Source organism: Syngnathus acus, chromosome 22 (assembly GCF_901709675.1).
Source record: "Syngnathus acus chromosome 22, fSynAcu1.2, whole genome shotgun sequence".
NCBI lineage: Eukaryota > Metazoa > Chordata > Actinopteri > Syngnathiformes > Syngnathidae > Syngnathus > Syngnathus acus.
The window spans coordinates 7107068-7129257 of record NC_051106.1 but is presented as its reverse complement, the minus strand read 5'-3'; the positions used below and the strand labels follow the sequence as shown (position 1 = coordinate 7129257).

The following is a 22190-nucleotide window of genomic DNA, read 5'->3' as shown; positions in this document are numbered from 1 at the left end:
CCACTCCAAGCGTCCCCTTCATTTGTGAATTAGAGACACGCATTTAGCCAAAAGGAAATGTAAAGTGGGATTGCTCACCGTGAAGAGGAGGTTAAGTGCACTAATGGAAGGCAGCTAAGTGTTTGTTATTGTGCCCCCCATTATTTCTTTTCTCTTCTATATTCAGAGTTAGGATTTGCCGATGGGGGGACGAAAAAAAAAAGATGTTTTAATGGCTGCTCTTTTATACGTCCTTGCAAAGAAAATGATGCGCGTGCGTAATGTTTAGTGTCTCTCGTGAAACTTTCTGCAGGCATAAAGGAGGTTTAATTTAAACACTAAACTTGCACATTGGTATTGTAGTCACATTGGAGTTGCAATTATTGTCTGTTGCTTATTTTGGAGGAGACAAAGCTATGCTTTTTTTATTTTGGAGTAAGTCAACTCCATCTATTAATGAGATAACAACATACCATAATATTACAGAAAATGTATATATAAGTACCGGGCCTGTTAGTTTTCATGGGAGTAAAAATGGGGACAAGAGCGTAAGCTATATCCGTTAGCTAGCTAAGAACACCTTAGCGCTAATTTACATATTCTCTACCTTGTATCTGTTTGGGTTTTTACAAGAGCATATTTTGCTAATTATTGAGCTAACAGCTACACGACTAATTAGCATGGCTAACATTAGTTTGTTTCCACCCTGAGGTTACTATAAATATACTCATTTTTACATAAAACTTGATTAGATGCATTCATTTTCTTTTACTAATTTTTTTACTTATTGAGCTCATTCAATTGGAAAAGTTTTTCTCCCCAAATATTTCAAAATAATACATTTCAGAGCTGTCATTGCATTACCATGGTACTGTGAAACTGCAGTATTTTTGGATAATACGGCTATTTGCATTATCACGGAGCAGACAAAAGATGTGCAACTGACATTCACGTCGCTTTATCCAAATTTATCTGGGTTAATTTGAATACAGGAGCCCTTTAACCTCTCCGGATAATCCATGTCACTTTTGAACCGTAATTATCGTTTGAAAAAGCAAAAATATATTGTGAGTCTTGGACCCCGTGTTCTTTGCTGCGCTGTGATTGGCCAGTCCGTATTTCAGGACTGTGATTTAACCATGTGTCGAATGGGACCCTTTGCCTATGTTTGGAATTTGCTTTTTAGTCATTATTTGCATGTCGTCCCTTTCAAGATAACTTTGCATGTCATGTAAATGTAATCCCCGCCTTTGACATGCAGCGGAATTAGCGTTCCCCTGGCTTATTTAACGTGGCTAATAATACTTCCCTTAAGCACATTTGAGAGCGGAGAAAATTAATGGGTGCATTGTGGCTACTGCTGAGGACAGAGTGCCTGGCACTGCATTTGTCACGTTACACCAAAGCCACAGCGTGGAAAAGGAACGCTAAGGTGTCACCAGGGGGAGAAAATCCTCCAAATCGCTCGGCTCGGAAACAATCTTCGGAATAAAACCACGGCGCGGGCGACGTGCACGCCGACCCCATTGTAATGAGAATTTGGCGTAATTGATGTCGCCGCGGAGCAAGATTGGGATCATTTCTCTGTTTCCTCCCCTTTTGTTTGCTGCCATTTCAGCGTTACGCCCTCTGAACTTTGAGCAGTCATTTACTCGCTCATTTCCGTCGCGAAACAAAAAGCACGGCCCTTCTTTTTCCCCCCTCCCGGACGCCATCTTGTCACGAAAACCATTCAGCGGCGGCGGCGACATTAAAAGCGGAGACGAGACGCAATTAGCCAAGAAATGACTCTGATCTCGGTGACATTTGGGAGAAATTGTAACGTGTCGCTGATTGACAGCCTAATCCTGAGAGTTTGATGGGCGCCGGTCCCCGCTTCCGCGCGAGTCGAGCGGGTCGGCGGCGGCGAGATAACGCCGAGCCGGCTGCGGCAGCCAGATAGCCGCATCGGCTCGTGATTCGTCGGCGGGCAAATTCCTCCGGTTTTTAAATGATGATGAAAGTATCGACCATTAATGACAGGATCATCTTCCCTGCCTGAAATAAATGCTCTAATCCCTTTTCGCCAGGTCCATGAATTCCTAATATGACTTATATAAACCGGAGCGCTAAATCAGTGTTAGCTCAGTTGTGTTTGGGGAAATTTGTAGCGAGGCCCCTGCTTAAAATGCAAGACGGCCGACTGAGGACGTGTTCTCTTAAGCTGTATCATCCAATGAGTTATCGCCGCGGATAGATTAACTTCCTGGCTGCAATAAGAATTGCAAATAGGGGAGGGGAGGGGGGGAGGGAGTGAAAAAAGGTGGAATCTTCCGTTGCTTTTGTCGTCGCGTGTTTGACTACGAACGGCGATGATGAACGTCCCCAACCTTTGGTGATTGCTTGACGAGAGTGACGAGTACATCATATTCATTGTTCTATAATGACATTAATAGCAGTCATGCGGAGAAATAGAACGGCGGGTATTACAAGATGTTTGCGCGGCAGACAGTGGAACTGTTGTCATCTTAAAACCTTTATTAAACGTAAAAGCGACGCTTTAAAGTGGGCAAATGATGAAAAACTGACTGAGTTACTTTTGCAGATTTGATTATTAACAGTTTTTTTGGGGGTCAACCAATCCTGGGCCTTGACACTACTTAAAAAGCTATCTTGCTGATGTTCATTAGCACTTTCTTCTTCACTTTTTGACACAGATGTCATAGATGACGGCTTTGCCCAAAAAAAAAAAAAGAGCGGTTCTAAAAGTAGCATGATCAAGAGATGACAAGCAGCCATAAACATGGCCGCCACTAATGAACATAGCCCATATTGCTTTTGATGGCAAACACGGCTGCCATATTGAAAGCGTCTGGCTAGCATAATAGCAGGAATTTCCCTTTACCAGAATAATTGCAGGCTTTTTTTTTTTTTTTTTTTTTAAAGAGAGGTGACAATGCCGACCGCACATAATGGTTAGGGCTGAGTGGAAAGCAAAAGCGAGCAGCTGATGAATATTTCATAAATGTTCGCGGCACTTACTGGACACAAGGCCTGATTGATGGCGGAGTGGCTGTTAAGTCGTCGGACTTCAGTGAAGGGGCATCGGACTCCTCTCATGGAGGAGCGTCGTTAATCGCCGAATAAAGATGTATTTAGCTCAAGAGCTCTTCATTGATGGCGAGTCCTCGGACAAAAGTAGAGGCTGTGGTGGCTTTTGTGTTGGGACCTGCTGGGCAAGACAGAAAGGAGTAGAAAAGGACACCTTAGAAACAGAATTTTAAAGACAATCATTTTATTATTTTTGAATTGATTTCTATTTTAATTATTTTCCTGTATTGATAGTTGGAATGTACAAGCCTATACGTACAACTCGGATGCACTTGCCCGACCGTCTTTAATTAAAGCGTGTGCATTTTTCTAGTCGGCCATTTGCAGACAAGCATCCATCACACATCGGCGCGCTCTCTACGGGCCATCTAATGAATTGCGCAAATGTGATTTGTGGCGCTAATCCTCCGCAGAAGAATGAACGGTAAGCACGGTGCGTATTTCATCTTTTTATTTCTATTCTTTGGAGGCGCCGTGCCCTAATGGTGTCTTATGGATGGTCGTGAACATTATGTTGACGAAGGTTTTGCTGCTATTAGCATGGATTCCTAATGAAAGCAAAGAATTAACAAGAGCTCCTCCTCATGTTTCATCAGCTTTAGTGCCCTTTACCTGCCGTAATCTGCCAATTCTTCAGCTTTGCTATGATCTTGCTAATAACTTCAATCACATTCGGGTCATTAAGAAACGGAATTTGAACAGGATTTGACCTTAAATGAGGTATTAGCAGCAGTCAAGGTTGATGGATACTGCCATTAGACCTTAAAACTGTCAAAGGGGATGACATACTAAAAATGTCTGACTCCATATTTCTTGTGATGATTCCTTTAGCTTATATTACATATGTACATTAAATTAGGGGATGTTTTTTTAAATGCAGAATTTATGGTTTGGTCCAATTTGGATTGAATTGTTTCCAAAGTTAAGTTTGCTAAAATAGCTTATATTTGAGGGTATCGGGTACTTGGTATCGGTACTCAAGAATAAACAATGGTATTGCTCTGAAAAAAGAAAAAGTGGAAAAAAGAAAAAAAAATGACCAAGCGATGACTCAAAAAAAAAAATAATTGGGGCGCTTAGAATTCAAGTTGCCACTTTGGTGGGCATTCATACACAGGTAGCATAACACTATCATGGCAGTTCTGGTCCAAGTATGTTAAGGTCTCCCGGGGGAGGCACTAAAAGTGACAATGGACCCACAAGTGAAGCTTTCCTGTCTGAGCTCACCTGTGGCTCAGGAGAGTAGGAGGTCAAAGCCAGCATCCTCTCATGGGGGCGACCTAAACATGCCCGGCCCTGCTTCGTCCCAAAGGCCATCCTACACTTCCACCACTGTCACTGAATCTAATGTCTGTGTGTGCGCCCATGTGTGTGTGTGTATGCCAGGCGCAGAACAAGAACCAATTTGATTTGCTCCAGTGGCCTGTGAAGCTCGGCTGTGAGGCAGCACCTCTCTTTATTCCCCTAATAGCTTCCCTTCCCCTACCGCTTCTTCTTCTTCTTTCTCAAATGTTCCTGTAAATATACATACGCACGACGCGGAAGCTAACAGCATGGGTGGTTCCTCAAAGCGTCCATGTGTGACTCGGAGTTTAAACGGGTTGCGCCGCACAGGTACAATTCAATCACACATGAAATGAGTTTGCTGCAAGTAAACTTTGCAAATGGTTTTCTTTGTCAAGTTTGATGGGTGGGGGTCAAAAAAAAAAAAAGGGGGGGGCGTGCAGTTGGGGGTCTTGCGATTGCTAAGGCAGGTTGGGGGGGGAGGGGTTGAGTTGGGCTGGCGCTAATTTAAGAGGCTTAATAATGACCCCCCACTAGTCTCTGCAGGAAGCGCCTTCATTCGCCCATCACATCACACGCATGGCATGACATGGAATCGGGAGATGCGTGTCATTTTTGACACGGCCTGGCACCTACTGGCTGCGGGGGGAAAACTTTCTCGCCGCACTACCTGCACGTTTCCAGCGGGAAGAAAGGAATATGTCACAGCTCGCTGATTTCCTCAGATGTATATTTCTACATTTATACTGTACTGTACCTCCATTGAATCCTTTGAGAAATGCAAAAATAGTGACAAATTAAACTATATTGTGAGAAAGTGTGTTGATTTTTTAAAATTTATTTATAGACAGAAGCTCCATTTTATTTTAATTATGAACAGGCAATATAACGGTCTGTCACTATTTTAAATTTTGGTTGCTCAAAACCGGAAGTATAAAATTACAAAATTTGTATTTCCAAAAACTTGAGTACATTTTTGCATGACTATGAAAGGCTCCACTGTAAATGAATATGCTTTACCATGCAACAAATGTGATTCCTTGACTAAAGTTAGCAGCTCAGGCTTCAATAAAGCTGGTTCCTCTTTTAGGGTGAATCTCAAGTCCTGGGGTGCATGGGCAGAAAAGGTAAAAGCGGGACCTTTCCATCACCTCTTGATGCGACAGTCCCCGTAATGAAAGTGGCACCGTGTCCGCCCCTCAATGCTCGGCCTGAGATGCTCCCCTCTCGTCTATCTCAGTTTCTATAGTCTTCCTGTTTCAAAATCATGTCGAATCACGCGTCCCATTCGGGCCTCTGTTGTGTCCAGTCATTTACATGTCAGCACGTTTAAAGTCTCCCCCTCGCCCCGCCCTCCACCCGGCAAAATGGGAGCCATGAGCGTGTCATCGCAGTTGACTGTCAAGAGAGGCATGTCTGGCTGATTTCATTCGAATGTTCAGGTTGCAGTTCAGCGGGAGGGCTTGCTCAAAAGGTGCCGGTTTGGAATGATCTGGGCTCAATGTGGAAATGTGAGTAGGCGATAACAGCTGAGCTTACGGATGAAAGCCAAAGGGAATACTCCGGATGGTTTTAGTTAAAGCCTTCCTATTGGTTTATTTTGTTATTACACATAACTGATCATCTAAAAACATTGCGCATTAGCTTGTCCGGTTATTAGATTCACTCCAATTTGGGTTAGGCAATTATTGTGATTTCGATTTGGGCTTCTTCCCGATCAATTACAAGACGGTATGGATCGTTCCCGATATTGTGAAAGTAACCGAAGCGCACTGTGTTGTTTGTGTTGCTAGCATGTAGCGTGTGCGATTCCCTGAGCGTGCTGTTTAACGACAACCCAGTTGGAATTTATTGTAATACTAAACACAACAAGAAATATACACATTGTATATTTAAACACAAGACATGCTTTGTTTTTTTAAAACTTTGCTAACACTAATGCTAAAGTCAAAGTAAAATCCCATTGACATGCTAACAGGGAAATTAGCTTCAACTTCGGGAGTGATATACCCTCAAATAATGAATATAAACACACAAACACTGTACCAATTTACTATTTTAAAAGACTTCTTTAATCAAGAAAGCTGCAGCACAATTCCCTTTTTTATTTGACGCAACTTCTGGAGGTGGATGTTTTCGAATTTCATGGATTACACTGGCAATCCAGCCAAGAACCTTTCCGCAAACTCTGTAATCCTAAAAAGGAAAGCACGGCTCGTTTTTTTCCCTAATCAGGAGCTGAATAGATAAACAATAATAATAAAACCTTTCTGCTAATGAAACAGACCAGGACGAACGGTATGTTGAGGGCTTACTCCCCCCCTCCCCTTCCTGTAAGCCAGACGCCTCAGCCTCATCTGTTTGTTTGGAGGAGGTTTTGCTTTTAAACTGCCTGCTATTGTTACTGTTTTTAATCCCAGAGAAATAAATGCATTTGAATGTTTCACGGATTAAAGAAAACCGTGATTTTCTACTTCAAACACATTTCAGGTGATAAAACAACTGCGGCCCCGAACGAGAGGCTTCGTTGTCCTCGTTCCCTTCCGCTACCAAAGTTTCATTCATCTCCTGTTCTACAACTTACATTTGTCTTTTAGGTTTTAAGACTATTTGATTGTTTACCTCCCCAAAAATGTTTTCCTTCTGTCAATTTCCAGACCTCTTATTTGATTAATACTAGCATATTAGTTTTAATTGCACAAGTACCAATCAATAAATGCTAATCAATATTCGGATTGATCCACTGTCAGCTAAGAACTGCCGTCGCATTTCGTTAGTCAGGTCCTTCTCTTCCAACACCGCCAACGCAGCAGCCACCCTCGAGGGCCAGGGGCCTTTTAATTGGCCCACTTGGTAAGTGTAATTTTTTTTAATTGCTTGGAGACACTGCTCTCTTCAAGAAATCAATGCAGATGTAATAATATCTGTAATTGTGCGCCACGCTCCAGGGATGCCACAAAAGCCTCGGATCAATGGAGGCAAAGCAGGCAAATGCTGGTAGGGGTTAATTTTTTCCCTTTCTCCAAGGTAATGACAGGGAGGCAAAGCTTGGCTCGTGACACAGAGGCACAACTCGCTGTTCCTATTGTCTCCGAGGCGCCTAATTGGGCCAAATGCAGTTAGCCCCCCCCCCCCCCCCCCCCAACATCCTCACCCCACCCCACCGGAGGCTGTCAAGGTGGTGATTAATGAAGCCTCCAGTAATGTAACCTGATAAAAAGAAAAGGGCTGGGGAGGGGCCTGCTGCTGCCTTCTCAATCCTATGCAGCCTGCTGTCAATTCTTAGCGACTTATTTCTCTAAACAGGTGAAGATTTTATTACGGCACTGTCAATTAAAAAAGGGAAGTTTGCGGTGTCATTCAATTCCAGGAAAAGCTTGCAATATCATTCTCACGAAGGTGTCGCGAGAAAAGCTGGAGAAGCTTCGCTGAATGCTGAGCTAACCTAAGAATGACACGGCTAGCGCGTTTAGCGAGTGGAGTCGCTAAACTTTAAAACTAACACTGCGTTTGTCTGTCTGCTTTTGTTTCTTGTATGTCCTCCAGACAAATGTGTCAGCTAGGGACCAAAGATGGAGAGGTGACAGGTATTAGCCTCCAAGGATTCGTCATGGCTTTTGACTAATGACCTCATTAAGCCGCGCTTCAATACTTTCCATTGTCTCGGCCCGGTCGAGGACACTCATCCGCAGTGACCCGGGCCAACTGAGCGCGGCTCGTCACGCCGCCGCCGCGGTTGGATAGGAGGGAGGGGAAATCGATCCTCTGTAAATATATTAAACACAATTACAACCGGCTGGACTTTGCCTAACATGTTTATGGGAGCATTAGGCAAACTCTTCCTTTATGAAGCGCCCCGGGCCAATGCGACAATGACACGGTGTTTTTCAGGTGTGGTTGGGAGGTTATTGGAAAACGAACACAAGGGAAAGAAGCAGCGCTGTCATCTAAGTTTAGATTGTAAACAGGACAAAGTGGTTTTAATTGGTTTTATTTGCTCGGTGTCAAGATAAGTGCGTTTTGGTGGACCGATTGGAAATCAGGTTTGAAGAATACCCTCCAGCATGGTCGACTTCCATTTTGATTTTGTACTTCTTGCCATCTTTTACATAATGCAACCCATTTTAAAGTACTAATCAGTATCTGGACTTTCTGTTGCATCAGCAGCTGAAATATTTTTCTGTTACTTCTGGCACATGATCTCCGTTTTGCCGCGTGTTACGTGGGCGCCGTAATTCCTTAATGAAATATGCCCAATTACCATAGAGCGTATGAATGATAATTGTGGAACAATGTAATGTCAATAGCCCACTGATTAATCCCTCCGAAGGCGGCCAGAGTAACTCGGTAAGCGATAAGCAATTTTCATTTGTTCTTAATTACAAAGGGGGCCCCATTTTGCCGCCGACTTGATGAGATTCCCAAAGCCACTTTGCCAGCCGGGGCTTATATGTATTTATAAATGTGGCTCAGTTTTTTTTTTTCCTCCTCTCTCTTTCTCTGGCTCTATTCAAGGCATTCATGTTTAATGACTCACAAGAGGGCATGTGTGCTTACAGTAAGCGTAAGAGGTGCTTCACGACTCAGTTTAGCCTAAACAACCGGGGCTAAATAACATTGAGCTACTTGTTGTAATTGGAACGAATATGTGTTTGGGGCTCCCCGCGTTGGTCTATAAGCAAAGCCACGTTTCCCCGCTAACGAGAGCGTCCGTGTTGACGTACGCCGTAAGACCGTGTGGGTAAAGCCATTGTTAGCAACGGCGGCTACATGGCTAGCATCTTTCTCATGATGGAATTTTGTGGTGTTTTTTGTCTCGAGAGAAGTTTTACTGTACCGTGTAAATATCTTTTCTTAGGCTTTAGGAGCTTGTGGAGCATGAAAGAATAAATTCCTATGGGGTTAATAAATTAGTCATCAATTTAATATCTTTCTTTACAGAACCTTTTCTTGCTGTAAGCAAAGTGCACTCTGGAGAAGACAATTCTTGGATTTATCTCCATTTGGTCACAGCGCTTGCTCCTGAATGGTCACCTCGCAGGAGATTAACCCTTTCATTCAAAAATCCTCACCGAGGTCAACCAACTAGCCTGGCTCTGCGGTGGCTGCACCTTGCTTTGATCTATCAGCTATGGAGACATTATTAGCAAACGCTTAAGTCGGCCCATGTGATTTTTTTTGGGGGGGGTAAATTTGCAAATAATTATTCATAATCCTATTATGTGGCCGAGGGCGTAACCCTGGCATAAAATATATGAAGCCTTTGTTATCAAGGTATCGGAACTGGGTTCACTGGAGTTGTGGGAAAAAGAGGAAAGTTGGACGTAATCCTCTCAAATGAGGGCCAAAATATTTGGAAACAGCCTTCCCTTACTTTACTGAATTAAATGGTGTACACATTCCTCCAAAATCCTCACTTTTCGGAAAAAGAAATTAAAAAAACATTGGTAGTTGGTGTATTATGGGTCCCCCGAGAGGAACCACATGTCTAATTTTTTTGGAGCTGGAAAAGTTTGGAGAAAACCCCAGGATAGTGTAATGCATTACAACTAGGGGGGGCCAAGAGAAGAAATGACAATTTTTACACCTCCCGTCTCCCTTTCAGAGGCCAGTACTTTGCAGAACAAAAGTCAATGTCTCGGACCAAATTTCGTGTGACAACGCGTAGCAGCCGGTGCTATTTTGGGCTCTTTGTGGTGCCAATCTCCTATCTCTGCCGTGACATTTTTTCCCCCCAAAAGAAAGAGTAGATTTCCGAGAGACTATTTTTTCTTTTTTTTTTTTGCAACTTTGCAATGTATTCGGCCGCGTTGAAGTAAGGACCCGCCCCTTGCCGCTTTTAATACTCGCTGCAGTGGCCAGAGAAAGGGGGAAATTGAGACAGCGTATCAGGCTAAGAGGCCGATCTCAAAAGACCTTATGCAGATGCTTAATTCCCCTTTTTCACATTCCTTATATAAAAAAAAAAAAGGTGGGAAAATGTAGTTCTTGCTAACAAAACTGTTAACAAAAGTAACAAATTAAAATGAAGAATTAGATTTTTGCATTTTCCTTATATATACACGTATATGTATATATATATATATTTATTTATTTATTCAAGTGGTCACAATGCAATATTAAAATGTTGTCATATCAGTCATTTGTGCCTCCCCATTCGCTGCCATTTGGAAAATAATTTCCATTTAACAGGATGTGGGCTTTGGCAATGTACTACCGACTTGACATTAATTTGCTGCAGTGTCTTTTTTGGGTTGTGCTTTTATTCTTAATAAAGCGCCTCTAATTGGCTTGTATTGTGCCGTTCATTTCCATAAGGAACCCGGGAGTCTGTCACCTCGGCACGCCAGGGACAAGGTGCTGGAGTTGGAGTTGTACACGCCGAGGCGGTCATTAATCAGGCAAAACGCACTTTCGCCTGCTTCTTCAAAAGGACAGAGGTCAAGGGGGAGGGGCCAATGTCGCACTGTAATGCTACAAGTGTAAATTGATGTGGAGGAAAAAAAAAAAGTCAGGCTGGAGGAAATGCAGCAAAAACCTGGAGGATTAGAAATAAGGACCGAGTGTTGCTTTGTGTTTTAAAAGTCATTAGCGAGGCGGGCTACTCTGGGAAGAAAAAAAAAAAGCCCCAACATCCTAAAACTAAACTGGCTTTATTTATCGAGCTGGACGGGAACACACTATCCCCCAGTGGTACATTTAAGTGGCTCGCGCCGACATTCAGAGGACACCGTTGCCAAGTGTGTCTTTTATGGCGACGATTGAACATAATGGTCAAATAAATACCGGAGTAAAAAAAATAATAAAAAAATAAAATCTACTATAGTCGGTGGTGAGTTGTGATATTTTCTTTGGGGTCACGAGAAGCTCTCACTCCGTCTTACAAAAGTGGAGCTTTTAAATACTGCATAGAGTCAAGAGTGCCTCAAGAGACTACTGCAGTTCCCTCATTACATGATTTTGTTGCTTTCTTTTCTATTTTTCAAGGAATTACGGCCCTCCTTCTGCCACATACTACATTTGAATTTTCCTGCATGAAATGAATGGCAATTATATTCTTCTCATTTCAAACAACATAGCAAATAAAAAAAAGTATTAAAAATCTGTTTATGTGCACACAATACCACTTTCAATAATGGACTGGCAATGGATAGAAACCACAATGACCCCCGCCTGAACCCCAGTCATCCCAGTCGGACCAGTCCGACTGAATACCTTGTGACTTTGCGTTGTTTGTGATACTCTTGTGTTATGTTTGCTCCCTGTCCTCATGTCCACACTCCACAGTGTCCCCATTGTGCGAACAAAAAGCCCGGCTTTTGTTTAGCCCTGCCTTGTCAGAGTCGTACACACCTTGGAGCTTGACCTACCTGCCTATTATTTAACTTGTGTGTACATTCTGAGCCACCCCCCCACCTCCAGCATCTCCTCTTTCTTGCATCCGCCGGGATTGTGGCTAATTTACAAGCACGGGCAATGCCAATATATTCTCCGAGGAGGGCCTGTTTTAACACCTCCAAATGCCGTAATGCATCCCAGCTGACCTTAATTATAAAAGCATGAGCAGCCCCCCCAACTTCATATAGAGCCCACAAAATGGTGGGGGGGGGACAGCGCGCGTACCTGTGGAGAACATCGGGGCAGGCGCCTGGATGTTAATAGTTGCATCCTGAGAGGAAATCAATAAAGCTATAAAGGCTGATATCACAGTGTGTCGGGCCTGTCACGCACACACGCTCCCCCCTTCCCTTCTTGGTTAGAGGGGGTCGGCAACATAAAGGTCAGCCCTATGGTGTTTTGATGGCTGGATGAGAAGCTCACCCCTCCCTCGAGTGCTACCCGGGACTCCTCTGGAGAAGGAGCGGATCTTTTCGAGGGCTTACAGTGGGCGTCGCGTTGTCAAGGTAGCAAAGCGTTAGCGCCTTTAAAAAGGCCCATCAATGTGGGCCCGGTTACGACGCCAGGGGAAAAATCCCAGGAGGTAAAACGATCGGGGGGGGTTGCTAAACTGCTCATGAACCGAGGGGGGAGACATTACACCTGCTTTCCCTTCTGACCGTATGGCGGATTTCTTCCGACCCATAATAGTGATATACGCGCAGCACGGGGCTCCGGCATCATTGGCCTGATAAACTGCTCATACAATAGATAATCTTTTATGTACCTCCCGTGCACAGCACAAATATTATGACTATTAGTGCATTAATTAACCCGCTGGCCTGAGGGCCCGCCACCGAGCCAAGGTTAAGAGCTTCTTTAATTAAAGATCAATACGCTTTTGCAGTATATTTCTCAATGGCTCCAAAGTAGGAACGGGACACTTTACTGTCTTTGTGTCAGTGATTTAAAAGTTATCAAGACTCGGAGGGAAAATTAAGATTATTTGCTAGCGCTGAACTGCTATGCATGCCGGGAACGTTTATTAGAAGTGAAAACTTATTGAAGCCTACGTTCAAAGTCAAATAAAAAATTCAGCAAAAGTTCCTTGAATCAACACTAAACAGTAATAAAAAAAATATTGAAGTTCAAAACAGTCTTGCGTAAACAGCCCCTAAGGATTGACAGGGACTGAAACGAGCGATGTCGATATTAACGCCAGAAACCAGATCGAACGAGTCCAAGGTGGTCTGGGAACAGACACTTAATGGAAGTATCGACTCGTTCCAGCCGGTCTTAAGCCTTCGCATTGAGCAACGTACTGTAGCCGAGCGGCTCAAATGAAAAGCAAAATGGTGCCGTCCAACATGAGCACGGTGAAGGATTTAGGCCTTGTTTGCAGAAGATAGGAGGGCCCTAAGCACACACAAGTTGCCCTCAGATCACCCAAATCCATCTGGATTATGTTTGACAGGACAAGAATCCTCCTGCTGGTCTCGACCCGTTTGGACAGAGTACAGCCAACAAAAAATGTGTCATGATAGTCAATTCAAATCAGCAACAAAATGGGACTAGTTTTGTCCCAAACCTTTTGAGGCTTTTTTTTTTTCACCAAATATTTGATGCCGACGGACAGCCGACAATAAAATCAATGGTTTTGCGCCACCTTTAATAAACACCGGCGTGCCACGTACGTGTTGTGCCGCATAATCTTTCCTTTGTTGCCCGACTTGACGTTAGTCCACCCGGGTCTCTCGGGGCCCGCTGACCACGTCGTCCTCCCTAAAAGCCCACTTCCTCTTCCCTCCCAGTGGCCGCCCACGCCCCCTTTTTGCCTCACAGGACTAAGTCAGGTTAAACACTTAAACACCAGCAAATCCACCGCTGCCCTGTGGGAAATTTGCTTCTAATCCCTAACTTATAGGCACAGAATCAAAGCTCACCCCCCTCCAAAAAAAAAAAAGAAAGAAAGAAAAAGCCGGAGCAACAAATCTGATCCTCCCACCCCTAACAATCTCAGGCCTCTCGGGAGAGGCTCGGCAGACAAGCCCCGAGATGGATAAATACCTAAATGATGAGACAGTCTGGGGACAGGGGAGTAGTGTCTGCCTATGACCGCTCACCTCCAATTTGGCATGGCGGCAATGAAAGGCGCGGCCAGCCAGTCCTTATTATTACACGTTCAAGTGCAGCCTTGGCCAATGATTAATGACGGTGTCGGGCAGAAAACAAAAGCGCAAAGGCGAGTTATCTCCTATCCACCTGCTCCTGTGGGCCGATTGGATGGGAAGAGAAGGGGGAGGGCGAAGACTAGTCTTGATAATTAGAGGGCGAATGGAGAAAGTGGCCAGGGATGGAGGCAGATATAGAGCAAAGTAAAAGTATTTTGGAGAGACTATAAGAAGTCATTCATAATAATAATAATAATAATAATATAATGCAAAACAACACACACACGTTGCACGCTACCTTTTGATCACGTGACAAGCGTCTGGTAGCGATCCAGTGGTCTTCTACTCTGTGGTCTTCCGTGTCAAACAGACGGGCTCCTCAAAGTGGTCAACCGCTGTCGAAATACAACACAAGTATGAATATTTACAAGCGGGAGGGGGTCATTTAACGATGAACTATTTTACACACTAGGATTTTATTCTCTGGTGGATGCAAACAAAATTTGGAAGTAGTTTCCAAGCGAGGTGCGAACATGCAAGTTTGTGGCCTGCCCAGCTTGGTTGATAGATTTGACAGACTTTCCCAATGTCTTTGTTTGTTACGTGCAGGCCCGCTGGCCCTCGCTTGTATTGGTGTTGACATTTATGAGACATGTTGGAGGGGGCCTCCACTACAGCTCGCCTCATTGATGGGAGAAGGGCGACATGGTTGGAAGGAGCTCACGCAGCCTGATACTGCCATCCAGAGGCGGTGCGAGGTAATACGCGTTTGTTTATTTATCAGTGAGGGTGGTTTTCAAACTGGGGCTCCCGGTCCCGGAGCGGCAACTTGGGGGTGTGCCAAATAATTTTCAATAAATTATGTCTTATAATTAAAAAGAAAAATGTGGAGACCATATGGAGACCAACATAAACTTTTATCTCTAGATTTAATTATTGATATTTTGGATAAATCAGCCGTTCAGATATTTGGAAAGTGTGGAAAAATATATAAATTACACGCAGGACATTTAACTGTTCTGCAATGTTTTGTCCTGCAAAAAAAATCTGCAAAATTGGCAGATTTTTAGTGGAGAAGTCCTTGTCCCATCATCAACTAGGTAACTAACCAGTCAATCATTTTGGGTATCGATAGTTTGTCTTTTTTGGAGGGGTGGGAATGGGGATTCCTCTCCTGTATGCTTTATTTGACAGTTCCAATCATTCAACAGCACGTCTTTTGGTCCATTTTTTTTTAATGAGAAGCCACAACAGCTCTTGTCTTTCTCGCAGCATGTTCCACTGAAATGTGGTCTGTCAGCAGGGGGGGTGGGTTGCCCTTTTTGAAGTACTGAGCTGAGATCTGCGCGTGCATGCGTGTGCACGCTCGCGTCAAATCAAACCTAAAACCGAAACACCCATAAGACTACCTGAAAGGGTTGCAAATATAAAGGGCCTTCTGTATATGATGCTTTACACATCCCCAGCCTTTGTTGCGGCGCACTCCACGTTGGCTGTGATTATGCGCGTCTCGCACGAGGGGCGCTGCGGAGTACCGCGTCTGGAGAATGCAAAGTGACGCTCTCAAACGAACAACCTAGGGACAAAACACGGATTCGGCACGGCTGCTCGCCTTGTAGTGACGGAGCGCAGACACGCTCGCTATTTAGCGTGCAGACAACGGGGTCCAGTGGGATGTGTAGCTATGTGTTTATCACAGGATGATCTTCCTCGTTTCATGTGGCGCGTTTCTTCCCACCCTGATCCTCTTTTCCCCTCTGCTTTGCTTTCCCTACCCTCGAGTACTTGAAGGTTCACAAAGCGAGAAGATGTCGCGCAGTTGCCCTTTTGGGAACTTGGGATTTTTTCTCATTGTCTCATTTTTGACGTAGTGGAAATGTAACTGAGAGCTTATGACCTACACCGCAATGTTAGTCAGGAAAAAAAAAAAGACTATTTACACTTGAGGCTATTTTCAGTTCTGTTGCCAGCTCATTCCATTTGCGTGCAGCATAACAGCGCAATGCTGCTTCACCATGTTTGTTTTGAACTCTCGGCTCCACTGATTCACTCGAGTCTACTGACCTCAGAACCCAACTCGATTCATATCCCATCGGCTTTTCTTTAATGTATTCTGTATTTAAGACATTCTTTGATTTATGGACCAGTATAATTCTGAAGCTGACTGGGAGCCGGAGTAAAGGCTTCAGGACTGCAGTTATATGTTCAGATCAATAATTAAGTCTACTGGAGATAAAAGCATCGATCAGATTCTCCTGGTCTGCTTGGAGCATGCAAGATCCGAATCATTCGGCACGCCAAGGTTTCGGACATGGTCTGTGGTCCTGAAAGACAGTGACTCTAAAAGTTTACTAACAGCAATTCCCTTTTCTTTATTGCCAAAAACTATCTCAGTTTTGTTTTGGTTTAGCAGTAGGAAATTTGGATTCATTGAGTCATTTGTTTTTGAATCAAGATTGATTCGTTCAGCCTAAAAAATGTGCTAGTTTTGAACAGACGCAACAGACTTTAAATAGATTTCAACGTCGCCCTCTAGCGGACATTTGGGATCACTACCACAAACATTTATACAAAAAAAAGTGTGTACATTTACTTCACAAGTCTCAAAACACAAAGTTTTGAATTATCAGGATGCCAGAAGATGATGTCTGGCCAAGAAGATGCAATTGCAGTTTGTTTTTCCAGCAGGGTGTGCTAAATGACAAATGACGCTGATCCCTTCGCGGTGACGGGATGAACGCTGATCAAAGTCGCGGTGACTGGGCAGGCCTGGAGGAGACGCGTCAGTGTGCTATATTTCGGGTGGAGTACAACGACGTTTCCTCAATATCTTAAAACGTCTGTTTATCCACGATAAACTCATCTCATTTGCATATTTTCAGCCATTTTGTCACTTAAGCCTCTGTGTCATTAGGTAGTAAAGCAGATCACTAAGTGGATGCTGTGAGTCAAGCATCACTTGTTGACAAAGTTAGATAAAAGTAGCTTTAATGGTGGTTAACTGACACCTGAGTGCAAAGTAAGAATGATACTAAATAAGGTATAATAATTTATAGCAATGACGTTTTAGGGAAGAAAAACAAATCCACGTGTTACTTTAATTTATAGATATTACGAAATATATTATAATTGTTGTTGTCGTTGCTAGAAGAAGTAGAAGTGGAACTGTCAAGCTAATCATTCATTAATGAATCCAACAAGTCGCAAGTGATGTAATACCAGAAATGTCCACAGGGTGGTGCTAATGTTTTTCCTATAACTGTAACTCAACTTTTAGCCACAGTGTGTCAGTACAGACCAAAATAAGAGATTGACAAAGCAGTTCAGATTTCACCTAGCAACATCCCTTTTTCTTGTTCATTCAAGCAATCCAAAAGAAAACGAAAGCCTCTGTGCACACACATTTTTGCCTATTTTTGTTTATTATCATATAATGTAAACTGATATAAGACTTCTGCAAGGCCATAAAGGTATCTGAATGTGATTGATTGAATGTCTCCAAAGTACAACAGAGCATGGCTCGGAGATTGAGCAGCTGTATTATCAATGACACCATCGGTTGTACAAGTGTAAGAATAAGTTAAGCACTTTAAAAAGAAATCATCACTAACCAATGGGACAGATGCACTTACCAGTAATTATAACATTGACCATTCCACAGCCATCATCATCTGACAACAGACCCCTTTTGTTTGTCTTTTTATTTTTAAGGTTTTTTTTTTTTAGAGAGAACCCAGCCCTTCCTGGTCCTATGAGCGGGATCAAAAGGCCTCAGCCCAAATCAATTGGCAGTGCAAGTCTCAAGACTGCCATGCAGGAAATTAGCTCTGAATGACGGCCCTGTGAGCACACTATCGCCATCTCGTCCTCTGACACACTTGGAAATAAAAAGAAGGAACTGCCAAGTTTATGGAAAGCAGTTTGAGCATTTATCCAATGTCCTTGATATCCAGCTTAAGCTACATGTAGAAGTGCGGGCAATTGTCTTACTCGAAAAAAGTTACTATTAAGACACAATCATTCGACTAGTCTAAGATAGTTGGAATAAATGCTCAAATGGCTTCACATAAAGTGTCACTCAAGCTGTTCTCAAGTTATCGAAGCACTTGCATCCACGCCCACATCACGCCACCACCACCACCAGTACCCGTCCCCTGAACCTGAACATAAAAGCCCACACAAATACACAAGCGCATGTGTGTGCGTGTATGTGTGCACTGGAGAGAAGAAGATGAAGAAGAAGAAGAATGGGGCCTGGGCCACATTCCAGCCCTGCCTCCCTGGGCGAGAGAAGAAGGTATTCAGCATTCCTGTGCCTGCATATCAGGCCAGGTGCATTCCAGAGTACACACACACAAGCACACACACTATTTAACTATTACCTAGTGACTACTTTTTTTAACAGTCCAGCGGAATTATCTTGCATTTGTGTACTACTAAATAAGCAGCAAAATGTACTTGTTTTTATCACCTAAGCAGGCGGCCATTTTGCCATTTGCTATCCACTGAAAATGACATCGCAATACCTAAGGATTCGGGTAATGACCATCAAGGCTCACCTGTTTTCTGGGTTTTGTTCACGTGCCGTCCACAAGATGAGCCAGTAGGCGCTTGTCATTTTCAGTCAACAGGAAGTGGCAGTAGAAGTCAAAATGGCCGCCCACTGAAATGTATAAAAACAAATGGAATTTTCCACTTAATATTACAAAAACCCAGTTATTTATCAGAATGTTAACACCAGTTAAAATTTGTAACTTGACTTGCTCTTTAAAGGATTCTAAAACCGTCACACTTTCGGGTGGCAAGAGAAAACCGATTCAATCACGCAAAATGGAGATTCAAACCCTGAACCTCAAGCTTCTAACCATTCATCCAACATGCTGCCATTTCTGTAACTTCCAGATGTGATGTCAAAGATCAGCGTCTCTAATTTGTGTACGGTTGAGTCATTTTCTCAATGCGTGGATTTCAGCAGTGCTTGGGCGAGGAGGCCAAGCTATTTAAGGCGCGTGGCGTGAATGTACAGCTAGCCTCGCTGTGAAGGTTTATACGGCGCTTGCGATTCGCTGCGGTGAGTCACGCATGACGCAGCGCACGGGGGCGGTGTTATGCACGCTCCCAATCCCGACATTCTGTTTTTTACTCATTTCTCTAGTGCTTCAAGTTCCCTGTAGGTTTGCCATTCAGGGAATCAGATGGGAACCGTTGTGTGTGTGTGTGGGGGGGGCAATGGGAATTCCTGTTGTTGCTCATCTTGATTCAAAGTCATCCGTAGGCTTGCATGGCTTTGAGAAACAAAAGCGCCATTCAGTTAATGCGCTGCTTCCCCCTGTACACAAGTTGCCGGTTTGGTCCGATTGGACAGACACGGGACTCCACGCTTGACGGGACCATTCCTCCTTCACTGTCACGCTCCCCTTCCTCACTTTCCCCCCCCCCCCGATCCCACCTCCAAGCATTTTCTTCAGCCTGTCTTCTCCCTTCCACCCACTTCTCTCCCTTTCCCATGTGACGACTTTTCATCAGTGAAGTGGCTCCCTGGCCACCCAATGAATGGATGCCGCATTAAGAAGAGAGAGGACGAATGCCGTCCTTCCTTCCTTCCTTCCTTCCTTCCTTCCTTCCTTCCGCCGACCCCCTTGGGATCTGGTGGGAGTGGTATGTTTCGAAGTTTGTGAGACCGCATTGTTTGTCATCGGCCTTTGCAGGGGTCACTTCCTTTGACTTGTGTCCCAATGCCAGACCCCACCCTTCCCGGAGTGTCTGTTAGCCCAAAGGCCGATCCCCCCCCCCCTCCCTCTCCCTACACTTGTGTCGGAAAAGCTCCGACATCTGAAAACAATCAAATAATCTAGGCACAATGCATCTCTTCATAGAGGGGTGCTGCTGGTGGTTCCCAGATGAGCGAGAGAGGATTAGGTGGAGGAGGCCCACGGCGGGAGTAAAGCTGAGAAGGGGTCGGGGTGGGGGGGGTCGCGTATTGTTCAGAAAATGTACGCCGTTATTTCCTCAAACAGTCGGCGCCCTTCCCTCATTGGTCCTAATAAATGGACCCTTCCACTAGACACCTATTGGGAAAAAAACAGATTGTAAGTGTAGAGAAGCGTTACATGCTGATCCTCTGTTGCTAACCAAACAAGCAGCACCTAACGACATAAACTTTTCGTATTTATCAATTGATTTCTCAAATGGGCTTTCGGGGTTTATTTTATTTTTTTCCGGAATGTTCAACGGTCATTTGGTTATTGTAATAATATTTACTTTACTACACAATACTTGGGGCCCAAATATATATAAATACAGATAATACTTTTGTTTCGGGCAGTTTCACTGCCAGTACATTAGGAAATTGTTGACTATCATTCTAAAATGCTTTTTTGTACAGTCTCATCCAAACAAAAGACACCTCATCCCCCGCATTTAGAGTTAAGTAAATAAACTCCAAACAGTTTTGCCTGCAGGTGATTTCCTGGTAGCTTCCCATGTTCCTCCACTTAGTTACTTGGACGACACCACAGTATTTTAATTAACAGAAATTTGAGGACCTTAAATTTGAGGTTGTCATGTGCAGTTTTGTTTTCAATACATCGCTTTATATTAAAGCGCTGCAATATAGATGCTAATTAGCATTAGCATTAAGCAAGAAACCTAAAAGGCAGTGTTTTAGATATTTACTAGTTCCCGTAAGAACATCATCTTTGATCCAAATCAAGATGTCCTCTCGGTCAAATGCAAAAGTCCGGCTCGTTAACAGATTGCGGTGGTCAGAATGTTCCCCTTGGACCGTGTTCCATGACACAAACATCTGCAAATGCTTCAACATGGCCTGATTTACACACACACAAACACACACGCCGTTCCCTCTCGTCCCCATGAGAATGGTAAACAGTCATCTGCAACTTCCCCTCCAACATATTCATTTATCCGCTCTATCCTGTGGGGTCGGAGCATGATTACAGGGAAGCCGAGCGAAGCCGCCCAAATAAACACCCCTCGGGCAGCACCGGGACCCGTCCGCCTCACCCTAAACACCAGCTTCCCCCTTCTGGATCGGGTTTCAATCAAACCCACGCACAGCAGACGGACAATAGGAAATAGTACGAGGGGGGGCAGTGTTGACACCGGCTGAAAACAACAAAGTCTTTCAAATGTGTTCATTTAGAGCCCAGAACTTTCAATTGAGGTACCGTTTAACCCGGTCGTTTTTGGCTCCACACATATTTGACTTTCTGGCTATTTGCAGAACTTAGACCATCCCAAGTATGCGTTTGCCCTCAAGGGCTTTTCAACTGTATTGACCTTCCATCTGAATCAACATCCTTGATTGCAATCATAAGACAAACTTTACCCACGCGCTGAGAACATGAAGACAATGTCGGCATGAAAACCAAAAAGCATTTGGCGCATCATGCCAATGAGCATGTGATGTTCTTCGTGGTCATATTTCATAGAGAGAACCAGTCAGACATGCCTAAAGAGCCCTCACGCTTGCTTTTTCTTTAGACGCAATACCTTTAGTAGTCACCACCCTGCAATTAAGCCACTTAAAATTTGTTACCTTGTGAGAATGGCAGCTAGTCACTGACTGTCGAGTTTTGCTTCAAAACAAAAGCAGCACGCCGTTTGTATTTACTGAAAAACTGAAACAAACGACGATAATGACGGCCTAAAGTCAAGCAAACAGCTAAAATGGCGTCAACGTTGGGCAGTATAAAAAAAAGTAGCAAATATCAAAACATTACATGTCAGATTTGGGCACCAAATCCATGAAGGTTGCTCTCTTGCCATTTCACATATATTTGACATTTTGTTTTATTGTGTGTAATTTGTTTCTACCTTTTGGACAGGGGGGTCCAAACTTGGTCCTGGGGGGCTGCTTTCCTCCATTTTCAGAGTTTTCTTTTTTCATTTTCAGGTTTCGTCGACGCTTGCTGGTGAGCTGATTTGAATCAGGTGTGTTACAGGAGGGACACATCTAAAACAAGCAGGATAGGGGGGTTCTTCAGAACTGGCGGGAGTCTCACCCCCCCCCCCCCCCTCCCTGGAATCTTAATGGTACCGTCCATTTTATGACATCCTCCATAAACCAGTAACAGGCTAACGTACACACATACCTCACTGTGCTTTTCTCTAATATATCGCATTTCTGTTGGCATATAATAGAATGCCTTAATTGTCACTTGTGTAAACATTAACATTTAGACATACATGTTTATGTGATGTGCGTTTCTTGTGTAATATGGCAGGAAAATGTCAATACGGATCTGGTTTTATGTATTTCAAGCCTGG

The 22190-nt window shown here is 43.8% G+C and overlaps 1 long non-coding RNA gene across 1 annotated transcript; it reads right to left on the bottom strand.

Annotated features, from left to right (window-relative positions):
* Positions 1-3012: 3012 nt before the first annotated feature.
* Positions 3013-18931, bottom strand: LOC119116301. The gene is made up of 3 exons (XR_005096260.1): positions 18461-18931; positions 14200-14296; positions 3013-3187 (listed from the first exon to the last, which is right to left on the bottom strand). It is a non-coding gene; the product is annotated as an uncharacterized LOC119116301 (long non-coding RNA).
* Positions 18932-22190: the final 3259 nt, after the last annotated feature.